This window comes from Mycteria americana, chromosome 2, assembly GCF_035582795.1.
Source record: "Mycteria americana isolate JAX WOST 10 ecotype Jacksonville Zoo and Gardens chromosome 2, USCA_MyAme_1.0, whole genome shotgun sequence".
NCBI lineage: Eukaryota > Metazoa > Chordata > Aves > Ciconiiformes > Ciconiidae > Mycteria > Mycteria americana.
The window spans coordinates 91,981,046-92,004,258 of record NC_134366.1 but is presented as its reverse complement, the minus strand read 5'-3'; the positions used below and the strand labels follow the sequence as shown (position 1 = coordinate 92,004,258).

At 44.3% G+C, this 23,213-nt stretch overlaps 1 protein-coding gene across 1 annotated transcript in view; it reads left to right on the top strand.

The window, feature by feature from the left end:
* The first annotated feature begins 341 nt into the window (after window positions 1-341).
* Window positions 342-23,213, top strand: part of BASP1 (brain abundant membrane attached signal protein 1) — a 52,293-nt gene continuing 29,421 nt past the window's right edge. Inside the window, exon 1 of the mRNA XM_075493996.1 lies at window positions 342-528. The gene's annotated coding sequence lies outside the window, so the exon portion shown is untranslated. The remainder of the gene's footprint in view (window positions 529-23,213) is intronic.

Genomic DNA, 23,213 nt, shown 5'->3' with positions numbered 1-23,213 from the left:
CCCCGCGCCGCGCCCGCTCTCCTCGGCAGGTTGGCTTCTCCCTTTCCCGCTCCCCGTCCCCTCCTCGCCGGGATCCTCCCTGAGATTTTTTTTGGGGGGTGGGGGGCAAGGTTGCAAGGTGCGTTTGCGGACCTCCGAGCAAGTCCTCCCGCAGCGCGCAAGGGTAATATTTAAAACCTGGGGTCCGTGCGCCCCCTAAGCGTGGCGGCCGCGCAGCGCATCTCCCGCCTGCGAGCCTGCAAAATAAATAAATAAGTGCGTGTGGCTTCTGAACTGCCCACAGACTGTCACAGGGAAGGGGGGAGGGAGGGAAAGAGGGAGGGGGAGAGAGTGAGAAATGCAGAGGCAGCAGCCGCGGTAGCGGCGGCATTGCTCCAGCAGGCACTAGTCACTCCAGTCCCGGCGAGCGAGCGGGGGAGAGCCACAGCACTCAGACCAAGCCGAGCGGGCTCTGGGCTACCTGGGACTCTCTTGGTGACACCCCAGCACACAAATACACAGCGGGGGAGAGAGGAAAAACGTAAGAAGGTAAGAAGCGGTACATCTCAGTTACGCCATTGACATAGCAGACCCCGAGAGCTTTGCAATTTTTATCATTTCCCCCCCGCCCCGTGGTGTCTGGGATGTGGGGAAAGGAGATGGGCGTTTGAATCGGGAAGCGTGGGGAGAGCGGAGCGGACGGGGAGCCGCCTGCCAGGGCACGTTTTAGGAATATCGCCGCGAGGAGCTCGATTCCTCGAGAGGGAGACCGCCTGGGAGCGGATTCGAGGCACAAAACGGACTGAAGGCTATTCCGTGAAATTTAAATGCCCGATAACGCTTTCTCGGGGAAGGGGGGGTAGCGGTGGGTGTGGTGGGGATAATAGCGGTTTGTGCCCCGTTTCTTTCCGGTGCCTTGAGTCTGTTTCCAGAGGGAGGCTGCTTAAAAAAACAGGAGTAATTTAAAAAAAAAAAAAGATCCCCAAACCTCTCCACGAAACGCATCTCCGGGAGAAGAAAAGGCGCCGCGCTAGGAAGATGGCAGGGCGGGGGGCGGTGGTGGTGCAGGGAGGTGCCGGGCGGCTTGCGCGGGGGCTCGGCGGGGCTCGGCGGGGCCGGCGCCCCGGTGCCGGGAGCGCGGCGGGCGGGGCCGGGCGCGCGGAGGAGCGCAGCCCGCGCTGGCGGCGAGGCGCGGGGCGGCGCGTGCCCATTGTGGCTGGCAACAATGCGATTGTTCTCCGTGAGGCAGCGCAGGAGCGGCGCTGCCTTCGCGGTCACGCGTGCGCGTGGACGCGACGGCGATTTTAATCCCTGCTCTTGGGCGGGGCGTTATGCCAGGGTTTTGGGGGCTCGGCTGCCCGCGTCCTGCCCGGGCAGGGGCTACGGACCGGCCGTCGCAACGGGCGGGGACCGCCGCTGCCGCCCCCGGCGCTGCTCCGCTCACCGCGCCCGGCGCCCCGATGCGCTTCTTTCGCGAATATTCACCGAGTGCCGCCCCCCGCTTCCCACAGATCCCCCCCCGTTCCGTTTTTTCCCCACCAGAGCAAGCTACACCTCCCCACCACCGTTTTTCTTTCTCCTCCCGACCCGCCTCGCTGCGTCGCCTCTCCCCACGCACACGCGTGTCTTTCAAACGCGGCTCCCGCAAAGGAACTTTCCCCCTGCCTCAGCTGGGCGTGGCGGCTCACGTGAGGGAAGGGGGGGGAACACGCACACGGGGGCCCCCCCACCCACCCGCCAGGCCGAGTGGGCTCCCCGCGGGGGGCGCGGGGGGACGAGTGAAGCCCCGCCGCCCTGCCCGCGCCTTTGTCTCTGCCCGGCGCATGCGCGGAGGCGGGGGCGGGGATGGGGCCGGCGGCCGAACAAAGGCGCCGCGCTGCGACCCCCGGGCCGCCCCCCCCAAGCTCCCCCCACCCCACCCGGCCTTGCCGGGGCTTCACCCGGCCCCGGGGAGGTAATTCGGGGCGTCGCAGCGGCACGCCAACATCCTTCACCCCCGCACTGCGCCCGGCTTCGCTTTGGCGGCTGGTACCGTGCGCGACGGCGGCGCTGACCTGCGCCCCCCCCCCCCCCCCCCGCACCCCCTCACCTCCCCGAGGCAAAATCTGGCATTTTTGAAGGGGAAGAGGAAGGCGGTGCTGGCCCCCCCCCCCCCCCCCGCAGATTTCGGTCGGCGGAAGGCGCGTGCCCGCGGGGTGCCCGCAGAGCTCCCCCGCCCTGGGCTCCAGCCCCCCCGCAAAGCGGCCTTCGGGGGGCGGCGCAGAAAAGGGGGAGCGGGGGGGTCCTCTGCAGCAGCGCGGGTACGGCAGGGCCATTTGTGGGTCCTTTTGGTCAAAGAGGGCGAGGTGGGTGCAATGTAGGTGCCGCAGTTGGCTGCCCGGTGAAGCAGCCACGCCGCGGGGCCGCGCTGGCTGCCGGGCTCCGTCTAGGGGGAGACACTCGTGTTCTGCGTGTCCGGGCGGTCTCCTGAAGCATCTCCCTCTGCCGAGGGGAAGCAATCTTTCAAGAGGAAGATAATTTGTGTGTGTGTGTGTGTGTGTGAGTGCGACATCTTGAAATCTCTTTTGTTCGAATTGTTGCATCTCGATGCTGGCATCGGTGCTCGCTCCTCCTCCGCCCCTTCTCCTTCCCAGCAGATGCTCTCGCCCAAAATTAGGATATATGTTTCTCTTTAGGGTGAGCATGCTGAAGCCTGTTGGAAACGGGTAATTTTGTAAGCTAACGACTGTTAGTTTCTGACCGTAGAGAACTGGTGTATTTGTCAAGCCGGATTTAGAGATGACGAAAGAGTATTGCAAGTGGGCTCCTAAACAGGGGCTGGCGGTGGGTTTTATTGCTTCCCCCCTAGGGCGATGAACGTTCGCTGGAAAACATACACCCCAAGGCCTCTCACATGGCGATTACTTGGTATTTCCAGTGTTTTCAATTAACCTCTCTTCTGAAGAAGCACTGCCATCAGAGCCCTAAAATCTGTCTTAACGTCCCCTCTCTGCTTGCCAGATGCTTGCCAGGCACCGCCTAGACCAGTGGCCAGGCTTCAGACACCAAGGGTTTTTTCCCAGCGTGGCTGTTCCCCATTAAGCACAGGAGCAGTGAGAGTGCGGGGTGGGAGTGCCGTACCCAGGGGAAGATGCGGCATCGGCTGCTGCTGCTGTCTCCAGTGGAGATACCTCGACCCGCACAATCCTTTTGTATTCAGGGTGTTTCTGAGGATTTTGGGCAGACCCTCCAAGCTTTAGGGACGAGGGAAAAGGAAGAAGCAAGGACATGACCAAAGGTTTTTGCACTTGCTGTCTCTACTCACTGGCTCACAGAACTTCATATGAGGGAGAAGCTTTGCTTTGTGCTCTTCCTACCTACTGGATTGTACGCAGTGAATATTTTCTTTTTTTCTGGCTGCTTTAGTTTCACCGGAGAGCACCAACTCTGGTCTGTGGACAGAATAAACCCAAAGCGTTGGGAAATTCATGGTGGCTCTGTCTATTGTATGCTTCACATATGAAATAGCTGATTGTGTAATTCAGGGAAGTTGTACGTAGCTGCCAAAAAGCAATCATGCAGCAGTTTTTTCTGTTGATATGAACCTCTGAGCATATCATATCCAGTTAAAATAAAATCAACATTAAAAGATAAAACTGGTAAAATTACTGTTCCAGTTATTGCATGAAGCAATGATCAGGTGCTCCCCCCCCCCCCCCCCCCGCCCTTCCATGATTCTTTGTGTTTGAAATGCAACACCCACTGAAGCAACCTGGTGATAAAAGACTGATTTATTTCGGAAAGTGGCATACCTTTGGAGCATACCCTTTCCCTGAGATTACAGAGTGTGCACACTCCATAATTTCAGAACCATCTCTAGAGCTATCTCTAGTCTTTAAGTATTTGTGTATTTTGATCTTGCAACATTAAGTCTCTGGAATAAATTGTATTTTCCAAGTGAAGCTTCGTGTGTTTGTGCTGTGTTCCACTGGTAGCTTTGCCCCATGCAGTGAACCATGAAGTCCTTCAGCAGAGCCTCCTGTGCACAGGACAGCTTCCGTCTGAACAATGCTAAGTTCTTCCCTTGTGTAGGCAGCCACCCATGCCCACGCTGAGGGACAGAAGCTGGCTGCGGGGCAGAAACAGGCCTTCCCCTGACATCTTGGGAGAGTTCTGTGCGGCTACATTTTCGGGCATTCAGCTACCATTGAGCTACTAATTATTTGGAAACTTGGCATTGAAAGCTGATTTTGCACTAATTTTAAAACCAAGAATTTCAGAATATTTCTTTTTTTTTCCTCCATCTGCAAGAAGAGGATGCTACATTTGTATGTACACATTTGTGCGCAAATCCCAGGTCTTGATTTAGATCTGTAGGTGTAGATGTAGTGTCCTTGGGTGCCTTGTAAATTTAATGGTTAAAATCTGAGTTCTTCAAGTAACAAAACCGGATGCTGTTCAAATATAATGAAGAGTTATCAACCAATATTCAAGGCCTGACCTTCATTCCTACAAGGGTAGTAAAGGCAGGCCATTTTGAAGTACTGTACAGATGCATTGAGACAGCTTCATAACTAAAGAAAGAAAACTTAGGACGGGCTTGGGTTGCTGCTTCTGTGTCAATCAGGAATGACAAGAATGAGGTAACAACTAGAGAAATCAAAGAAATTCCTGAAAGCATTAGAGACTTGAAAATAGAAACCATATGCAGCATAATAGAGGCTTCATGCATTAGTAGGAAACGCTTTCAAGATTAAAAAAAATGCAGGGTGAAGAAGGAGGGACACACCTCGTGTAGAATGGAAAGGACTTTAAAGTCTTCTCCACAGCATCTTGTATCTCACAGCTGTCTTTCTTAAAAGTGGGATGCCAGCTAAGCTTTTTACTTCAAGATGGAGAAACGCGGTTAGTATAAAAATGTAGCTGTTCGTTATTTGATATAAAAATTCAGAAGTTTAAAATAGAAACTGATTGATAGCAATATGATTCCTCAAACATGAAAGATTCCTGACTTGCCAGAATCTGAAAATAAAATCCTTTGACTTTCTTCAGCACACCAATAAATGTAAAGAGATACTGATTTGTAACACATGTGGAATGGTCAGGTTTTGCCTGCGAGCAAGATGTGTAGTAATTCCCTCTTAAGTATGGTTAATGGAATTTAACTCTGAGGAAACAGTTTTATTAATAAAAACCTTCTGTCTTAGGATATAAATCAGAGGCCGATCTCTTTTGATGTGTTTGGTATTGTGTTCTCCAGAATAGAAATTAAGTAGGCTGTATAGCTGATCTGACTTATTGGGTATAGGCTGCCAAGTACCTCACCAGTGCTGTAGTGTTGGGAAAGCCACATGCTTTTTAGTCACATGTTGCATAGTTTAGATTTTAGCCTGGTAAGTAGTGCCACATATGATTATGATCTGCTGATGCAGGGATTTTTTTTTTTTACCCTGTAGGAATTTGAATGGCTTTTCAAAAGATTTAATTTTATGTACACTGCCCTTGCAGTTGTTCAGAGCAGCATGCACTTGGTGCTTTATGTAAACCGTAGGACTGATGGTAGGAGCTTCATTTTGATTAGAGACTTGCTGTCCTTACAAAGGGTACAACACTGAATGTGTAATAAGACTGGGCCTTAACCACCTGCCTTTTGCTACTTATAAAAGTATGTTGATGGGTGCTTGCTAGTGGTGTCATGGTGGTGGTTGTAGTACCGATGCATTGGCACGAAAAGGGTGTGAATGCAATGTTGAAGCATAACCTTTTATTCCAGGCAAGAGCCTAGTAACTATAACGGCAAAGCTTCCCATAGGATTAATTTTAATGACAGAAATCTATGCCATCATGACTTTACATGACAAATGGAAGCCACTTCTGTACAAGTAGTAAAATCGGGGGGCTGCTGGCCATCTCCTGCTTCATATGTAGTACTCCTTTAAATACTTGATGGGATGTAGAGCATAACCCCTGCAAAAGGATAGAGCCTGGTTTTAGTTTGTGAATTTATTTTCTGCTGTTACTGTTTTCCTTATGTGATTGGTTGGTGAAGGAAGGGCTCATATTCAAAATAACCATAGCAGGATGCTGTAGATGTACATCTGCTAGATCAATTTAAGATGATTGCTGAACTATGGAGAAGAAATGAAGCAAAGTTAGACACAACAAAGAACGGATCAACAATAATAGAATTGATACACGCCTCTCTCATCTCACTACCTTAGAAAAGCACAAACAAAACAAGCGCACATCGGGATGTAGAAAACAGTGGAAACGCAGTTGCAAACACGTAATCAACATGGGAGAGTAACACCATGAGAAACGCTTTGGTACATCTGTTTGTCCAAGATAGACGGGAGCCTGAGAATTGCTGCATCAGCTTCCTGTAATCATCCTTCCTCAAAGCAGTGAAGCGTGCCATTCGGGGAGAAAGAAAACAAAAACAAAAACAAAACCAGGCTAGAGGTGGTATAAAACGAGGAGTCTGGAAAAGGATAGGGCGAAACCTGTCACTGCTAGATGCGGTGCTCAGATGATTTTGGCATTCCCCATTCATATGCAGAGTTTCCTGTTGCTTGTATTTTGGCCAGCCCTGGTAAGTGCATGATTGACTTCTGCTGCTAACTGTGCTGAGCTGGTGGGAGGAAGCACATTCAGTGAGCTCTGAGGTGGTGAAAACAGCTCTTCTGGGTTTCTTGCCGTCACCACAAAAGCTGAGGCAAATGGGGAAGATATGCTAGCTGCTCTAACCAACAGGTTTCCGAACCAGATGGGCTGAGAGAGTGGGGCTCGTTCTCCTCCAGCAGCATCACTCAGCCCTGTGTGCGAACGCCGCACAGGTGAATGTACAGCCCGCGCCGGGAGTTATACAAGTCCATACACGCTCTGTATAACTCCAGCTGGTCTCACGGAAGAGTGGGTGAAAGCTGCCTGTTGACTATTGCTTTCCTTTTCAGATCTACAAGCCCTGTGAAGCAGGGGAGACAACAGCTCCCCAGAGAGTAAAAATGAAAATCTGGCCAGATTTTCCAGGCTCTTCCATTCCGTGCTTTGCTTTAGATGGAAGGGAGTGTACTGTTGGTTTGTAAGTTCATTTCACTAGGAGCTTTCACTAGGAGCATGTGAGGCCTCTGTAGTGTACCTGACTGCTCAGGGTAGCCCCCGAGCCTACAATTCAAATGCCTGAATTAGCAGACTAAAGCAAATGTGGAAATGTGGAAACTCATTCCGTGTTTGCGGTCCACACATGCTCTGTATGACTCCAGCATTCATAGCTAAGAGCATCTTGATGCCTCTAGGAAGCTGCACATGGGATGTGAGAGTTCAAGGAGAGTGGCAAGTTGTCCATGCAGACAGTTTTTTCTGATGGATCTGGTGTCATTTTCAGGGAAGGATTTTGGTAAGAAGGATTTATCCATTCTCTGTTCTTGTACGCTGTTCCCTTTTCTCATTTCCTACCCTCAGGGATCTTCACCTCGAAGAAAACCATCCTACAGTGCAGAGGTATCAGCAGAACCCTTTTAAGCCACTCGTGGCCGTCTGACGTTCCACCAGTATTGTACATTTTAATGATTTCCTCAGTGCTAGTTTCCTTAGGTGATATTTAGAGGAACATTCAGCTTTCTGCATAGTGGCCCATGCTTTACATCCAGTTGCCTTGAACTGATGACATCGCCTTAATGAATAATACTTTTAGAACCAAGCTGAGGAAGAGCTACCATGTGCCCTGAAATATGATAGCTCTCCCAAGTGTAGTCTTTTCCCGTGCATGTAATATTGAGTAAAAGCTTCAACAGAGCTCAAGAAAACTAATATTACAGTATTTTTTATAAGCACTAAAATAATTATTAGGTCACTGAAAGTTCAGCTGTCAGCCTCTTCTGTGGATGAGTCGCTGACAGATTCACGAACAAGTTATTGGTGGTGATGGCAAGAGAAACGTGGCACTCCTCATGGTGTCTCTTTCCTGACCGAACAATGCACCGAATTGACAATCCACTACGGCACAATGTCTTGAAAGTGGCCTTCAGTGCTGAAGTAGCTTCTGTTACCAAGGGTTCAAACTATACTGCAAATTGCCTACAGGTGTGTTTGTAAACATCCCTTGAAACAACGCTGTCACCAAGGCATTATGGAGAAAAGCAAACATATACATGACAAATATAATGGATCCCCCTTGCTTGAAGCAGGATAAATATTGTGTCTTTAAATACTTGCCATCTCTGTTCTAACTTGGAGTTGATATATGGAGGATGGTGTTGAGGGAAATGAACTGGCTTTGCCTGCTCTCCCACAGCCATTGACCGTGTGAGGCAAGAGCCTGAAAATCCAAGTGCCTCACCATCTAGAACACAGAGGTGATAGGGAGCGAAGGAAGTTCTGCACTGACAGATTTGTGGTTCAGAAAAAAAGTCTGCCCAGGAGTTTGCTGTGAAACAATGACAGTAAATGTACAGTCTGAGAATAGAAATATTTATCTCAGCACCTTTTATTTCTTTTCTACTTAAAACCCAAAGTTCTTCGGCACATTTTCTCCTGGGTAAAGAAGCCATTCAATATGCTTCTTGATAGAAACTTTGTATTCTAACATGTTGGGATATATCTTATTATCTCTGTGCATAATTGTTAATGTGTCACAGTAAAAAAAGTTTCGGTGTCTTCAAGCTAGTATTTACTCATTTTTCAGCTAGCTTTGGCTCTGTATCTTTCCTTGCTGTGTTCCTGTAGATCATTTATCTGTATTTCAATTAAATTACCACAGTGGTTATGTTGCCCTTTCCCTTGGTTATGCTTTCTAGAAGTCCACATTTTCAGCTGTGAAGTAACTCAACCTATTGCAGAGAACACCTTGTTAATCACATGGTAACATGCAATGTATGCGTTAGCAGATACGCAGAACACAGGAAGATCTATGTCATAAGCTTAAGTGTGTGCTGTCACTCCTGTGTAATGAACAGAGACATGAGAACAGAACCACTTACTGCAAAACTTTAATTCTAAACTCTAAAACTAATGCTACTAGACCGCAACTGTTTGCATGGATATGGCTCCCAAATCTAGATGTTCACTAGAGTGAGATCATATCAACATGAGAACTTGATCTTAAACAAAGTTTTATGCAAATCCTGTAACAATACGGAAATCCTGGAGCTCTGCCAGCCAAAAGCATTCAACACTTTTAACTTCTTATCACTTGAAGAAATATTAATGTGATTTCTCCTTCTGCTGACTGAAAGGGAATAGAATTTTTTCCTTTTTACATGTTGTTCTAGTTTCAAGCAAAACTAGCTCTTGACTAAATGAAAAAAAAAACCCACAACCCTGTATATGATAGCTTGCATTGTCCGTCTTATTTTCAAGAAGAACTAGATTTGTTTGATTCCTGTAGGACATTAAACAAATTGCTGAAAGATCATAATTAAACTACATTAGTGAGTTGCAAAACCTTCTGAAACACACTTTTAGGGGAAACGTGCTATTATAATAGACAAAGCTTGTCTGTCAAGCTGTGGCTTTGCTGGGTTGTATATTGCATAAAGGCCAGTAGCTGTCACAGTCATACTGGCCTGAGTTTCTTTCATGGAGAAACCCTTCTTTGGATCCACTTCTAATTGCTTGAGATTTTCATTGTGTCCAAATAAAGCATAACATCTATAAATGATGGAGACAACAACATGATTGCTGTGCAAATTCATTATGAATGCCGTTGAGATGAGGGCCACGTTCAGGCCAAATGAGTTCATGATGGCAAATATATATGCCTTTTTTCTGAAGTACAAGTTTGTAGCTAGAGAGTGAAGACACGAAATAGCCTTTGGTCACTGTGGAGGGTCAGAGAGGAGGGTCCCCAAGTAGAGGGCCAGAGAACTGAAGTGGATTGACTTAGATCATCTCCTGTACATTGAGCTCCCAAAGAAGACCAGAACACTCAAAGGACATTATTTTCATTAGGATTTCAAAGAAACAACTAGTCATCTCAGTTAATTAACTCCTTAAATAGAGAAAACTTACAGTGATGAGAGAACCAAAATAATAGATAAAAGGTTTATTCACAGCCTGATCTCTGCCCATGAGCCCTTGCAAGTGTCCAATGTTGGTTTCAAGTACGCAGTGGTTTTCTGCATTGGAGAAAATTTCCACCGTCCTCCCTGGTCCCAAACTTCCTTTCCAACACCTTTGGGGTCTGACTGTTGGTCTGCTACATGCTCCTCACAGCATTTTTACAGTTTTGTTCCTGAGCTGCAGGTTCCCGTCTTGAATCTCTTGCCTGTCTCACCTGCCGTCTCTGGAAACCTTCTCTCCTCTGAGCAGCCTCAGGGACTCCTCCAGGGAAGGGGCTCCTCTGGCCGCTCGGTCGTCTTCTTGAAACAAACGAATAAAATGAGACTGTCCACGGGAGCTTTCTGTGCTGTCTTGCAAACACAGCGGCTTTGGTGGGACTGCATGCATGGGGCATACGTGGTCTGAAGTGCCAGTCATCAGCTGCTGTGCTAACGATGTTCGTTGACTCCTTGCACCGGAAAGGAGGCCAAATAGCTAACTTAATTATTACAAATGCCCTGTTTTATCTTAATTAATCTAGCCATATGATTCTGGTTCCCTGATCTAATTAGCTAGGGAGATAGTTAAATATAACTTCATGTATCTAGGCGTATTTAGCTATTTGTGGTTAAATCTGCTCACAGTTCCTAAGAGACTATATTTCAAAGTTATGGAGTCACAGCCGGGAATACCTCCCAGCTGCCCTTCATCTGAAACGAAAAATACAGAGAGTTCATCTTAATTAACATGCTGGAATATTTTTTTATGTTAGCAATACACCTCTTAACTTAAAATCACGTTAAAGCCTTTCATGGAAACAAGGAGGCATCTTTCTCTGTTCTGCCACTAAGGACTAGCAGAAATGGGATTTCCACTGTTCGAGTAGATAAACATAACTTTAGACTGTATGTGGAAGATATTTGCCCTTTGCTCTGTAACAGGTGGAAGATGGTCAGTAACCTGAGTTAAAATAATTTGAATAATTTGAAATGAATAAATCATAGTAAAAATTCCTTGTCCGTGGAATCATTTCTAATAAAGACGGTACGTGGTAGCCATAAAGAATATGTGATCAGAATTACCATAAAGAATATTTTGTTGACCAGAAAGGGACAACAAGAATAACAGGTCCACTCCCTAGTTGTGCTAAGTGTTTGCAACCAAAATAGAATAAATTGCCTTTTAACTGTCCTAAAATGGACCTCTAAGAATCTCCTTTCATATACTATGCATTGAACATTTAAAGATATTACTTGCATGGGTCATATGCAAAAGAGATACCGTTCAAGTGGTTGCACATGTAAACAATAAGTGATCAAACAGGACCTGTGAAAGGGAAAAATGAACACATTGGTTTTGTGCAGTGTAAAGAAGAGAATTATTATTTTAAGAAAAGAAATTAAAAGAAAATAACCAGCGAGAGGTCAGTTAAATGTAACTCATTCTGCCTTGGCGCAAGAAGAGGGACTATCTAGACTTTTCTTGAGGTCCCTTCCAGCCCTATGGTTTGTGGGATCAGGCACATGGGGAACCTTTGGAGCAAGCTTGTTCCTGAGTGCAGAGAAGTAAGTTCAGCTGAAACAACATCATTCCCAAGTGTACTAATTTATTGGCAGTATGTCTGAGCTCTGTTAAAATAGAGATCAAAAGATAAACCTTCTGCTAAGATACTTTATGGACATGGTATATGCTAGAAAGAAAGATACAAATAAGGCTTTTCTAGAGCTGGCAAGAGGAGATTTAATTTATTGATTCTGAACAGTTGTTAAACAGAGATTTCTCATAGCACTTTTGACAGAATTCCTGAAATGTGCTGTAAGTTTGAGGCTATTCTTCAAATTGGGGCTGATGTGCAAGAACCTTTCTAAGTAAAGCTTACAAAAATGATTGAGGCTTTTCAGTTCCTAAATTTTATTTCAAGACAGCAATATGTAGTCATGTGGGTATGTTTGCAAATTTTACTCTGTAAGCCCAGGATGAAATTTTGTGACTGCATCTGAGGACAGCTGTGCAATTCTGATTGATACGACACTAGGATGTCTTTTGTTACTTAATCTATAGGCTGTAGAGACATTTGCTGGCTTGTTCCACAGATGAGTGGAGAATCTAACTGCGTAACAAAGGCTATACACACGTTTTCAACACATGGTTGCTCCAACTCAATGGCATAATAACAGTAGCTTTGAAGGTTAAGCCTGATATAAATTAGGCTCATTTCTAAAGAAATCCTTGGTGTGTATTCATAAATGGTTTTGAATAGACTTAATGTTTAGCTGAACAAATATCTTTGTGCGATCTATCTTTTGTGTGCAGGTGGGCAGCTGCTGTTGAAGTTCCTGGTTCAATACCAGAGCCTGTCCATGCTGCGGCTACTTTGGACTATGTGTTTGAAATCAATCAACCTTTTCGTACCTGAGGGCAACTTGAGATTTATTTAGTTTCCATACGTGCTTACTGGAAATAGTGTTGTGCTCTTAAGAAGCACTTGCAGGATTTGTACGTATGTTTCTGCTTAATGAACCAGATTCTTGGCTAGCTGCCCATATCTTGGTGCTATGAGAGATGGGGTAATGCTCACCTTCGTTTAGCTGCTAATTGTTAGATTATTCAGTGACATATGGATTTCGAGCCGTGCACAACAGTGTGTTGGCATTTTCTAAGGAGAACCTTTCAATGAGGGCGGCATGTTTCGGAGCAGAGCTAGAGCTGTGGGCTTGATTCTGGTTTTATGTTGTTGAGCAGTGGGTATTTGCTTTGAATCTAATTGAGTTGTACTAATCAAGTCAGAGCTGTGAGCCGCTAGAATTCCACAGTAATTTGGATGGTTGGGTGGGCAGCACTGATTGGGTCTGATGCTCTTCTGTGATATAACAGTGCTTGTGTTCGCAATTGTAATACGTAAACATTTATCAAGACGTTAAATCCCGGTGTTCTGTCATCTGTTTGCTTTTCTTCCTGTCTTCCTCCTTGGTTCCTTTGAGAAACCAATGGTAGGTTAATTTGGATGGTATCGATGTTGAAGGTGAGTTTCCTACTGCCTGAAGAGGAAGAAGGATTATATTTTTAATCTGTAGAAGGTAAGTGTGTGCAGCAGTGCAGCTTTCATGTTGAGTAGGTAGGTCAGAAAAAAATATGCCTTAGGTTAGGATTATTTTGGTCAGAGACAAAATCGCAGGCATTAGGTCTTATTAATATTAATAAGCGCATATAAGCTGGCACGAAGGGCTGCAGAATAGTCTGTAGAGCAGAGAATTTTTTTCCAGTACATGGGCCTGTACATGAGAAACAGCAGCCCTAGTTATTATGGCAGTGAGGGAAGGGAGTGTGTCCTAGATATACTAGGCTATGCAAGCGCATACGACCGTGCAGTAGTATATACTAGGGTAGGTCGGGGGTGTATACTAGTGTATACACAGGCAGTGTCCTCTTCTCTGCAGTAGATCTCTGCGTGGGAGCTATTGAATGAGCATGGTGGGTTAGGGTGGTCGTGGGCCTTTCGCTGCTTGTCCTGGGTTTGAGTCAACATCCTGCATCGGAGCTGGCTTCAGCCGTGTTTTGGTGGTGAATCTGGTTTTGGTGAGAACTGTTCACAAGTGATCCAACCCAGCCTGTTTCTTCAGCTGCCTTATGGAGCTCTGCAGTACAAGCAATAGGTAAGCAAGATGAAGTGCTAAAAATGACCACGCTGGAGCTTCATTCAAGGGTTGATATGCCCTAGAAAATAGTTTTTATCTTCAAGTATTATGCGCATGCCGATGTTTAAACTCCAGAGCTGGGCTGATTTGTCACAGAGAAATATCTGACACGTATAAACCAGATATGGCTGGCATAATTAGTCTGCTTCTACAAAAACCTTTTCTACTTAAGAGACAGGCCAGTGAAAATGAATGTGAACTTTAAAATCAACCCTCAAGTTTGTATGTCAGGATTAGAGTATGCTTTTGAGATTACTATTTGCAACAGTAGGATCGTAAAAACATTTCCATTTTCCAGCATAAGGTAACTAGCCACTTAATAAAGAGTAGAGTTCATAGAGTTTTGAGGTTTAAGACCTAAAGCATGCAATAGCGTACAAAGCCTATGGACTAATGACTGTTAATTAAAGAAAGGCATATATCACATGCCTATTGGTAAAGCACCCTGAGGATGTACAGCAATAAGAAAACTTGTTGCAAAAACTATAATGTGAATTATTTGAAATTTGAAGATATTTTAATAGATTTTGTAGCTTCCTGTGTAGTACCACATCCTTTGCATTTTTTTCACCAAATGGGAAGTGTAATACTGATGGGAGGAAAGTCTAAATAAAATCCTATCAGCAGTTTCTAGTCAAGTGAACAGTACTTTATAATTTTTATTTTCTTTTACTTTTTTTTTAAAAGATTGTCATAAAAGCATTTGAGATTTGGCCATGACAATGGAGCTGGCTGGGAATCTTTCAATGAAATGTTTTCTACTGGAAAATGTTTGAGTTCTTACAGTTCAAATTCTGTAGGAATAATCATAGAGGTGTTTATTTCTAGCTGAAAGAAAGGACAGACTTACCCACTTTGAGCTAGCTAATCATTTAATGCATAAGAAACCCATGTGGACAGCCAAGATTCAAATTTTTGCTCTTGCTGATTCCAGCTGGAGTATTAGACTTGTCTCCTATAAAACAAGTGAGTAACGTATTCAGCAGACTGTTGTCCAGTTTTGGTTGGGTCAGTCTCAGCCTCTATTGATGGAGCTGGCTACTCCATGCTATATAAATGGCCAACTGGCAGGAGAACGTCACTGGTCAGAGCACTCACCGAGGTGTTGAAAGCTGAGGTTCAGGTCTGAACTGGACAGAGAAGAGCTGAAACATGCTCTTTTATAGATAAAGTGACTCTCTTTAAGCAAAGGGTTTAAACCTGTGGCTAATTTTTTGCCTGTCTGACTGTGAAAGCTCATATAAAACCGCCATAAATACCGATCTTTTGGGGGACTGGACAGCTTTTTACCATGTAACTCTAGTATGAAGCCTGTGTCTTTATTCATAAATTAAATATCTACCCCTTCTGCCGTTTTGCAGTATTTTATTTGTAGGAGTTTCCAGGAAGACGTTCAAGTCTCCAACTGCCAATTAAGTGCTTGGCACGAATCTTAACCACGGAGCTGGTCCCGCTGCTTTACATTAGAGGCAAATTGCATAGCGTGAAAATTTTAAATTTACATTACAATGTGTGGGATTTTTTCCTTATTGGAGAACTAATCCCATCTATGGTGTTAGATGCTTCCACCTCAAGGGTGCAGGTAGGACAGCTGAACTGAATCAGCAGCTCCTTAGGGTGGGCTGGCTGCACGCTCTCCCCTCTTTGCTTTGTTTTTTCTGGCTGGGCTCCTTTTCTCCCAGCTCGGTGAGCTGAATCACCTCGCCCAGGGCTCAGCTAAGCACCAGACCAGCTGCAAGGGAAGGGGAGCAGGCAGTGGGCCCATCCCACTTGAAACAGCAACCTATTTAATTTGACTTAGCTGTATCACCTAAATACACTTTCATTTCAAGATTTTAATGATTTTTAATGTTACTCCTCTAAGCATGTTTTTCAGCTAAACCCACATTTTTAAGACTATCCATCTTATGACTAGAAAATGGAAACATCACATTATGGAATTTAAAAAAAAAATGCACAAACTTTTGCAATTAAAACCAATTGTGAAATCTTCCAATAAAATGCTTTTTGGTTTAAAATCTAGTAAGTGAATTACCTCAGTGCCAAAGGGCTAAATCTGCCCAAAGATCACTGTCTGTCTGAACTGACAAGGGAGATCCAGTGTGGGAAATCAGAAGTGAGGTAACTCAGACTGTGACCTCTGATGACCATCTGCATCTCTTACTTCTGTATCTATTTTGCGTAAACAAAGACTGACTCAAATCTTAAGCTTCCCCTTTTTTTTTTTGTCTTTTTAAGTTGTTTCGATTCCAGCAAAAGCAAGCAATAACCCTTCTGGTTTATGATGCAGTCCTTTTGTTTACATCTGAATGGAGACTGATGTGTAAAACTCGGGTCTGAGTAAAGTGGTACAGCGAGCAAAGGGATGCCTCGGAGCATCTGACACTTCTGTGCCTTGGGCAGGAGCCAGACCTCGCAAGGGATGTTGTGATCCTGGCCCTGCAAGACAGCTGCAGAAGGCTCACTAAATTCTTGCTTTAATGTTGTCTTTTGATTTGAATATTAAAAATAGTGAGTAGGTTGTTATGATAAAACTGTTACATTGGACTGGAAACTTGGGTTCATACTTTCAAGTGTTTCTTAATGTTCATTTAATGCTCACTGGGGGGAGTTGGGGGGATTTCCGTCAGTTTTAATCATGGAGACTAAGTTTTAATTCCTATTACATATTTGTGATGTCTTCAAAGGAATTCTTTTTTTTTTTGTTAATATAAGAGTTACTCATTGTTTGCTTCAAAAGATAAAGGATATTTTAGCTCGACTGTTTCATCTGTAATTCCTGATTCCCACTACAAAACAGGTTGTTGAGACTACAGGTTGTACTCCTTGATAGAGTTACATCAGTCAAGCAGCAATCAAAACGTGTTGCACATAACGAATTGCTATACTGGTGCTGGTTTAAGAAATGCTTTCTATTGTAAACAGGAACTTAGCACTTTTTATGAAATGTCTTATCCTGTAGATAGCTGCTTAGCATAATTTATGAATATATGTAGTTTTCTCACTTAGTGAGATGGCTGTAGAACTGAGCTTCATTTTGTACAGGTTTTTCGTATTTATGTCTACCGTGTCAGCCGTTTGGCTGCAGGAAAACGGTACCCCTTGCTCGTGGGAGGGGAAGTTAGGACTGTTAGCCAAACGTGAGACAGTTTGCCAGGACAGCGAGGTAAGTGCCCTTGTGCAAAGCTGTGTTTTGTGAGGTGAGCCCAGCTATCATATTATCGTTTCGTACAGTAACTCGTTGGGTACTTCCTGCCTACCGAAACTCCCTGAGAGGTGTCTTCTACCACATCTTGAGGCAATACAGTAAAAAGAAAGGACTATCGATAGGATTTTTGAGAAACCAACTGCAAGTAAATTTCTTTTCTGATTTTATCTGGAAGTGGAGAACAGGTGAACCATTCCTTATCCATCAGATCTACAGCTATGGATCCACAATTTTCTGCTCGTTTATATTGCAGCCCTAAAAGTGGGAATATGTCCGTAGTGCATTTGGTAGCTTTGGAAGTGCGGGAGTCAGCTCTGTTCCCAGCAGCACCATAGCCATGCTCATGAGGAAGCTCTGTGGGAGCTAATTTTATCCTTCTGAGAATGTTTAGCCACGTCTTGTAGAATTTCACATGTATTTTACCCTACTGCTTCCACTAACGTGGGCACCAGTATTTTATACTGCTCTGTGCCCCATAGTTCTGCTTTCCAACTGAGTGTTTCAGTACTAGTTTCAGTGTTGCATTGCCTGGAGTAGTAAGTATCCTTGTTCCATTCTTTTCAATTAAATAAACTGAATAAAAATAACATTTAAAAAATCAGTGTTATACCAGTTTTATCTTTCATTATAAAGATTTTTTGTGCGCACAGCTCTTCAGAAATGCTTGTAAAAATCTAACAGTCCCTCTTAACTTCAACCTTAAATAACTGAATAATTAGAAAATGGTAACATGAAAGGTGACAGTAATGATGGAGATCCCACTACCTTATATTTGCACACTTCTACAAATGAATGGCACTATGGAGACTGAATCCATCATACAAATGTTAATAGGTCCAGTGTCATTCCTTCAGCACAGATAGTCAGCATAAATGCCATTTATAGCAAATCAGTGTTCCCTCTGTTAAAGGAAACAGTACACCGACCCCTGTTTTCAGGTGGTTTTGCTTCTGTAAAACAAACTCACATTGAACGAAGGAATTTAAGCTTGTAAAAAACGTGATGTAACTTATACTCAGATAACGAGTATATGGTTAAGTATATCATCCCAGCTGTAAATGCTAAAAGCCGTCAAGGAGAACAGGCTGAAAAAAGCACTTTGTGATTTGGAGTGCAGTTGTGATCTCATGAAGCTTTCTGGCCTGACCACCCCTGGGCGATGCCACGTGCCTTCTGGGTGGGGAAGCTACCCAGCATGGGGGGCGTGAGGGGCTATGCCTGAGGGCTTACCTGCTCTCCCTGCCAGGCAAGCTGCGCAACTGTGCTGCTGGATCGAAAGCTGCTTCCTTCTCCTTCTGCCTGTGAATTTTATGGCATGTCTACACTGCTGGTCTAGCAGATGCCTTGAGCTAACTCAAAACTAGTGGTTCTGCTGTGACGGCTCTGGGATGCACCACTAGTTTTGAGTTAGCTCAAGGCATGTGCTAGAGCTGCATGGCAGCATGGAGCTCAGCAGCCTGCAGAAACCGTGCAAGCAGCAGTGTGAATACACAAATAATTAGCCCACACTGTGCTTTGGGGCAGCCCACATGACTACCAGCACCTGACGTAGCTGGTGCTAAAGCTACGCTGCATGCATCTGCGCTGCAGATGGTCTTGTACGAACCTGTGCCCGATGAGGTGTTGGAGCACTCCAGCTTCTCACCTAATGTAGGTCTGATTGAAAATCCATTCATTAAAAAGACTCTAATGTCTATAAAGGCTGCTGCCTCTGAGAGGAAGAAAGGTGACTCCTTGAGAAGAACTTCTTGAGACAAGGAGGAAACTATATTCATTTTGAGCTGAAACTCAAGCGCTAATAATACCTAATCACTGCAGAAATCTATTCTGAATATTAACAGCCCCTGTGCTCTTTTGCAAGGACAAACATTTCTTTCTAAATCTCAACAAAGCGAGCTTCTAATGTGGGTCAAATGGAAATCCTGTTTATTAAAAAGCTGCTAAAGACAACTAGATTTTTAATTTCAATGGAAGAGGCTTCTCTGTGACCCTTGAAGGCATGCCAGTGGACTCTTCCAGCACATGCCTCAGTAAACAACAAATGAATCACTGAGGTGCTCTAACAAGGATTGATGTGTCCACCCAATTAGAGGGATATAAAGAGTGCTCCCTTGAAATTCTGGATTCGTTTGGGTTGCTTTGCTATTTCCGCAATCGAGTGCTGAAGCATTGCTTGAGGGGTCTTGTTGGCCTCAACAACTGGCTTGTGTGCATTGTCCTAGCTAACAAGTACAAATTTTGTACAAATTTTTCTCATGTGAAGTAGTCAAACAGTGAAATAAAACCCCCAACTCTAAATATCAAAGTCAAATCAGTCACTAGTGTCTGTTTAAGCTAGTGTCTGTTTAAGAGCAAGATCTTCTCCAAACTTAGCACTGCTACAAGCGTGATTGATAAGAGTCTTTAAACACCTGTTTTCAGGGGCTTACAACTCCTCAATTTTACATGGGTTTAATTTTCTCATGCCTAAAATATGTGCAGTTTTGGGAGGTGAGAAGGTATAATGCGTCTTGTGTGGTGGGATTAATGCAACTGGTCAGATGGAGCAATGCATGGAAAATTCATTAAGTATTTTGAGACTGTTTCCTCTTTCTCTTGGAACAATGTTTCTATTTTCCATTTTAACTGTACATGTAACTTGCACTGCTTCAGAAATAATTTCCTCACGTCATCTTAAAAGAAAATTAAAAATTAGACCATTTTCTCACTATACAGAATATTTCTATTCCCAGACAAATAGTCCAATTGTTTGCACAGAACAACACATAGAGTAGCCAAAAGAGGGACATCATGCAGATCAACAATAAAGCAAAGATCAGAGTGTGTTTTGTTTTTCAACCAGCTGCTGCCTCAACAATCGTGGAGCACTTCAAGACTTCGGAGGGTATCTTACAGGTACTATTTAAAGATTCACTCTGACACAGTGTGGTGGCAATTTGAAATTCCCTGGCCATGCTTCCAGGAAAACTGTATCATGTTATTATGTCTTAAGATAGTTAGATACTTAGATTCCTGAAATTTAATTTCCTAGACCACAAATGAAACCCTGACTTTTTTAGCAAATTGCCTAGGCCAAGCAATAAATCATGACAAAACAGCTGATTAAGATATTCAGCTAACTGTTATAGAGGACGCTTTAACTCCTCCCCTCTTGTTGCTTCTTTTTATCCCTTCAGTGTGACCTGCGTCTTATTAGGGGATTGTAGCTTAGCTGTGGTTAGCAGCTATTTGAATTCATCTACAATTATATGCCTGGGTTATACAGTGTTTTGAAGCCTTAGTTCATCATGTGTGAAGGTCCTTACAAGAAAGGGCTAGTGGTGCTCTGAAACACGTCATTATTACGTAAAAGAAGATTTTGCTCTGTTCTGTGTGTTTTATAGAAATTGAAAATGTAGTGTTGCAGTTCTCACTGAGTAGCTTAAGAAACAAACTTAAATGCCTAAATTAAAAGCCTTGACATCTACCGTTGGTGGAGAAAGCCAAGGTCCTCAGTGCTCCTAATGAACCACTGAAGATAATTAGCTGACCGTACTTGGACATTGTTATCATAGCTCAGATATGACAGAGATGAAAACAATCTGAGGATTTCTTTGAAGCAAAGTAAAGATGAGAAGTGTGAGTTAGAAACAGGTTCTGTAAGGTACTTTCCTCTTTGTATGGCCAGAATCCTAATATACCATGTGCTCAGTGAAGCCGTGCATGATATTTCAAAAAGTTGTAGATATTGAAGATTGATTTAAGCCAAATTTACTGGAGCCAATAACTTCAAACTCAGGTCTGTGCTGTCTTTTAAGCCAGGGAACCTTTCTAGCTTGTCTTTTGCCAATTCCTCATTTTTCATACCCAACAAGATTTTATTTTATTAATAGATTGGCTGTGTTGGGGATGATTTGATCTCTTATTTCCACTGTTTATGTAATCGAGTCACTGACCCACTGTGGAAATTCAGTAGCAGGCAGCTGTGATACAGAGTGTATGTGCCTTATGTCACTGGCCTTCGTGTCCATAAACTTAAAAGCTGCTGCCTGGCCATGACTCTGCTTGCCAAATCTGCCTGCTTGCCAAGTCCTTGAGGACATAAAAGAATCGACGTGTTTTCTTAAAATTGAGGCTTTTTTTGGTAAGGCTTTCCCATTAGAGTGGAAAAAAAGAAAAAAAGCAGCTCAGTAAAAATATTCTGGAATGACTTCAAAAAATATCCCACTACAGTAGTGAGACCTCTGTATTGAAAATAACCTTAATAGAGTTAAATACTAGAGTGAATGGAAAAACAGATGAACCCTGTGCTTGTACTTAATCATTGCTGTCTGCCAATGTGTGTGTTTTTTTGCAGTACTGGAGACTGTTTCACCTCTGCTCCTCTTGGGCAACTGCTTCGGGGCTGGGCCAATGTAATGGCCAATTCTTCATTAACTCAGATAATGGGAAAGGAAAAAACACAGATGAGGAAGGCTTGGTAGAGAGAAGTTTGATTGTACAAAACTCCTTGATTTTAACTCCTGTTCAGTGCCAGACCTAATCTAGCTGCCTGCAAGCCCTCCTGAATCTTGACCCAACCTTTGTCAGCCCTTTGGAAGGCAGCGTGCAGGCGCTGACACTTACTCTTGCTCGCTATAGGGAATGGAACAAACACCAAAATTTGTTTGTATGAATTAAGGATTGCCTTGCTGCCTTGAACAATCTCCTTCCCCTTTTATCTTCCTCCTCCCTGAGCCCCTCCACCCCCCCAAACCCCAAACCAAGACGAGGTAGCAAAGACCGTTTCCAGCCGGGGGCTCTCAACCCAGCACGTAATCTCTTCCAGTCCCCAACAGGGTGATTTTCCCATCTGGCACTTCTGTGTTCCTGCTCTGGGGATGTTGCCCTCGCAGTTTGGCACGATTGTCCTGTCCCTTATCACAGCAACGGCCTCTTTCAAAGATGTTGATTTAATGTGCAGAGCCCTCTCTAGTTAATTATTGGCACAGACATCTCTGCCGTTAGGAATCCCTCTTGTGCGGTTTCCTCATCCTTCTCCTAAACCCTTCACGTCTTCAAATCTCAGGGCTTTTCTTGCAGTCACTTCCCATCCCAGTTCTACTTCTTGTGCTCCCACGTGGTGCGAGGTAGTCCCAGACCCCTGCCTGACCACAGGCTCCTTCGCGCTCAGCTCTTCTTCGTCCCCTCTCCCTGTGCTCGCTCCTGCCTGGGCGCAGCTTAGGTGAGAGCCTGCCTGGTGCTGCCAGGGCTCACGGGAAATACACTTCCAATAGACACAGCAAAGCTTGCCAAAACCTTGCGCCAGGGCGCAGGATCGTTTGTTCTGGCAGGCTATCTGCCCCACGGTCTGCCAGCTGGCAATGATTCTTTTGTGTACTTGTAGTATCTCCAAAAATACTGGTCCTTCTTTACTTTGGGTTTATTTTAAATTCCTCGCTTACATCGCCTAAATTTTATCGCATCGTTTTTTCCATTGAGGGCTGTAGGGATGAATGGAGCCCGGTAGGCATGCACTAAGTCCTGTAACAAGTGCAGCACATCCTTGAGCAAGGAGGTCCTTTTGTTCATTGGCCATTAGCCACTTCTTCCGTTGCACTGAGTTGAAATTCTCTCATGGGTTAAGAAATTCACTGAGATAGTTCATCCCTCCCCTCCCCCCCGACAGTTGGGTGTTTTGCAAATGAGTACCTCAAAGCAGAAGTCTCACTCTCTGGATACCTCCTTTGCTGGAGAAAATAATTAATTTTAACTGGAAAATGCTTTCATTTAAATACTTAGAAAATTTCCTATGTGCTTGCTATGTTGGAAGTAGTGAAAACTGAGGTATGTAAAATGGAAAGAACTTGCAGAGTTTCGCAGGCCTGGGGGGAGAGCTGAATTTGCTCAGTCCTGCTCTGCTGCATGAAGCTCTGAAGTTTTTACCTTACAAATACAGATGAAAACATAGACAGTATATCAGACCAGTCATCTCTTGGCAGCTTCTAGATCTGTTGCGTACTTTTCCCACTGTCATTTCTTAGAACATTTTTCACTCCTAAATGAACATTTTCAGCTATTGCTTTTGCATCTTGCCTTTTGGGATACATTCTTAGAAATGAATGACTTCACCCAACTCCTAATTCTTTTCTTTCCCATTCCTGGATCACCTCACTGCTGCCACTGTCAATGTTGAGTAATAATGAGTTTTCCTGCAGTCACTTCAGACCACTCACTGTAAACAGCTGCTATTTGCATCCATTCGACTCTTTAAGGACTTTCTATTCTAATCTGTTGGTGCACACAAATGAAAGAATAAAAAAAAAATGGAACCGTCTGAATAAAGTTCTGTTTCA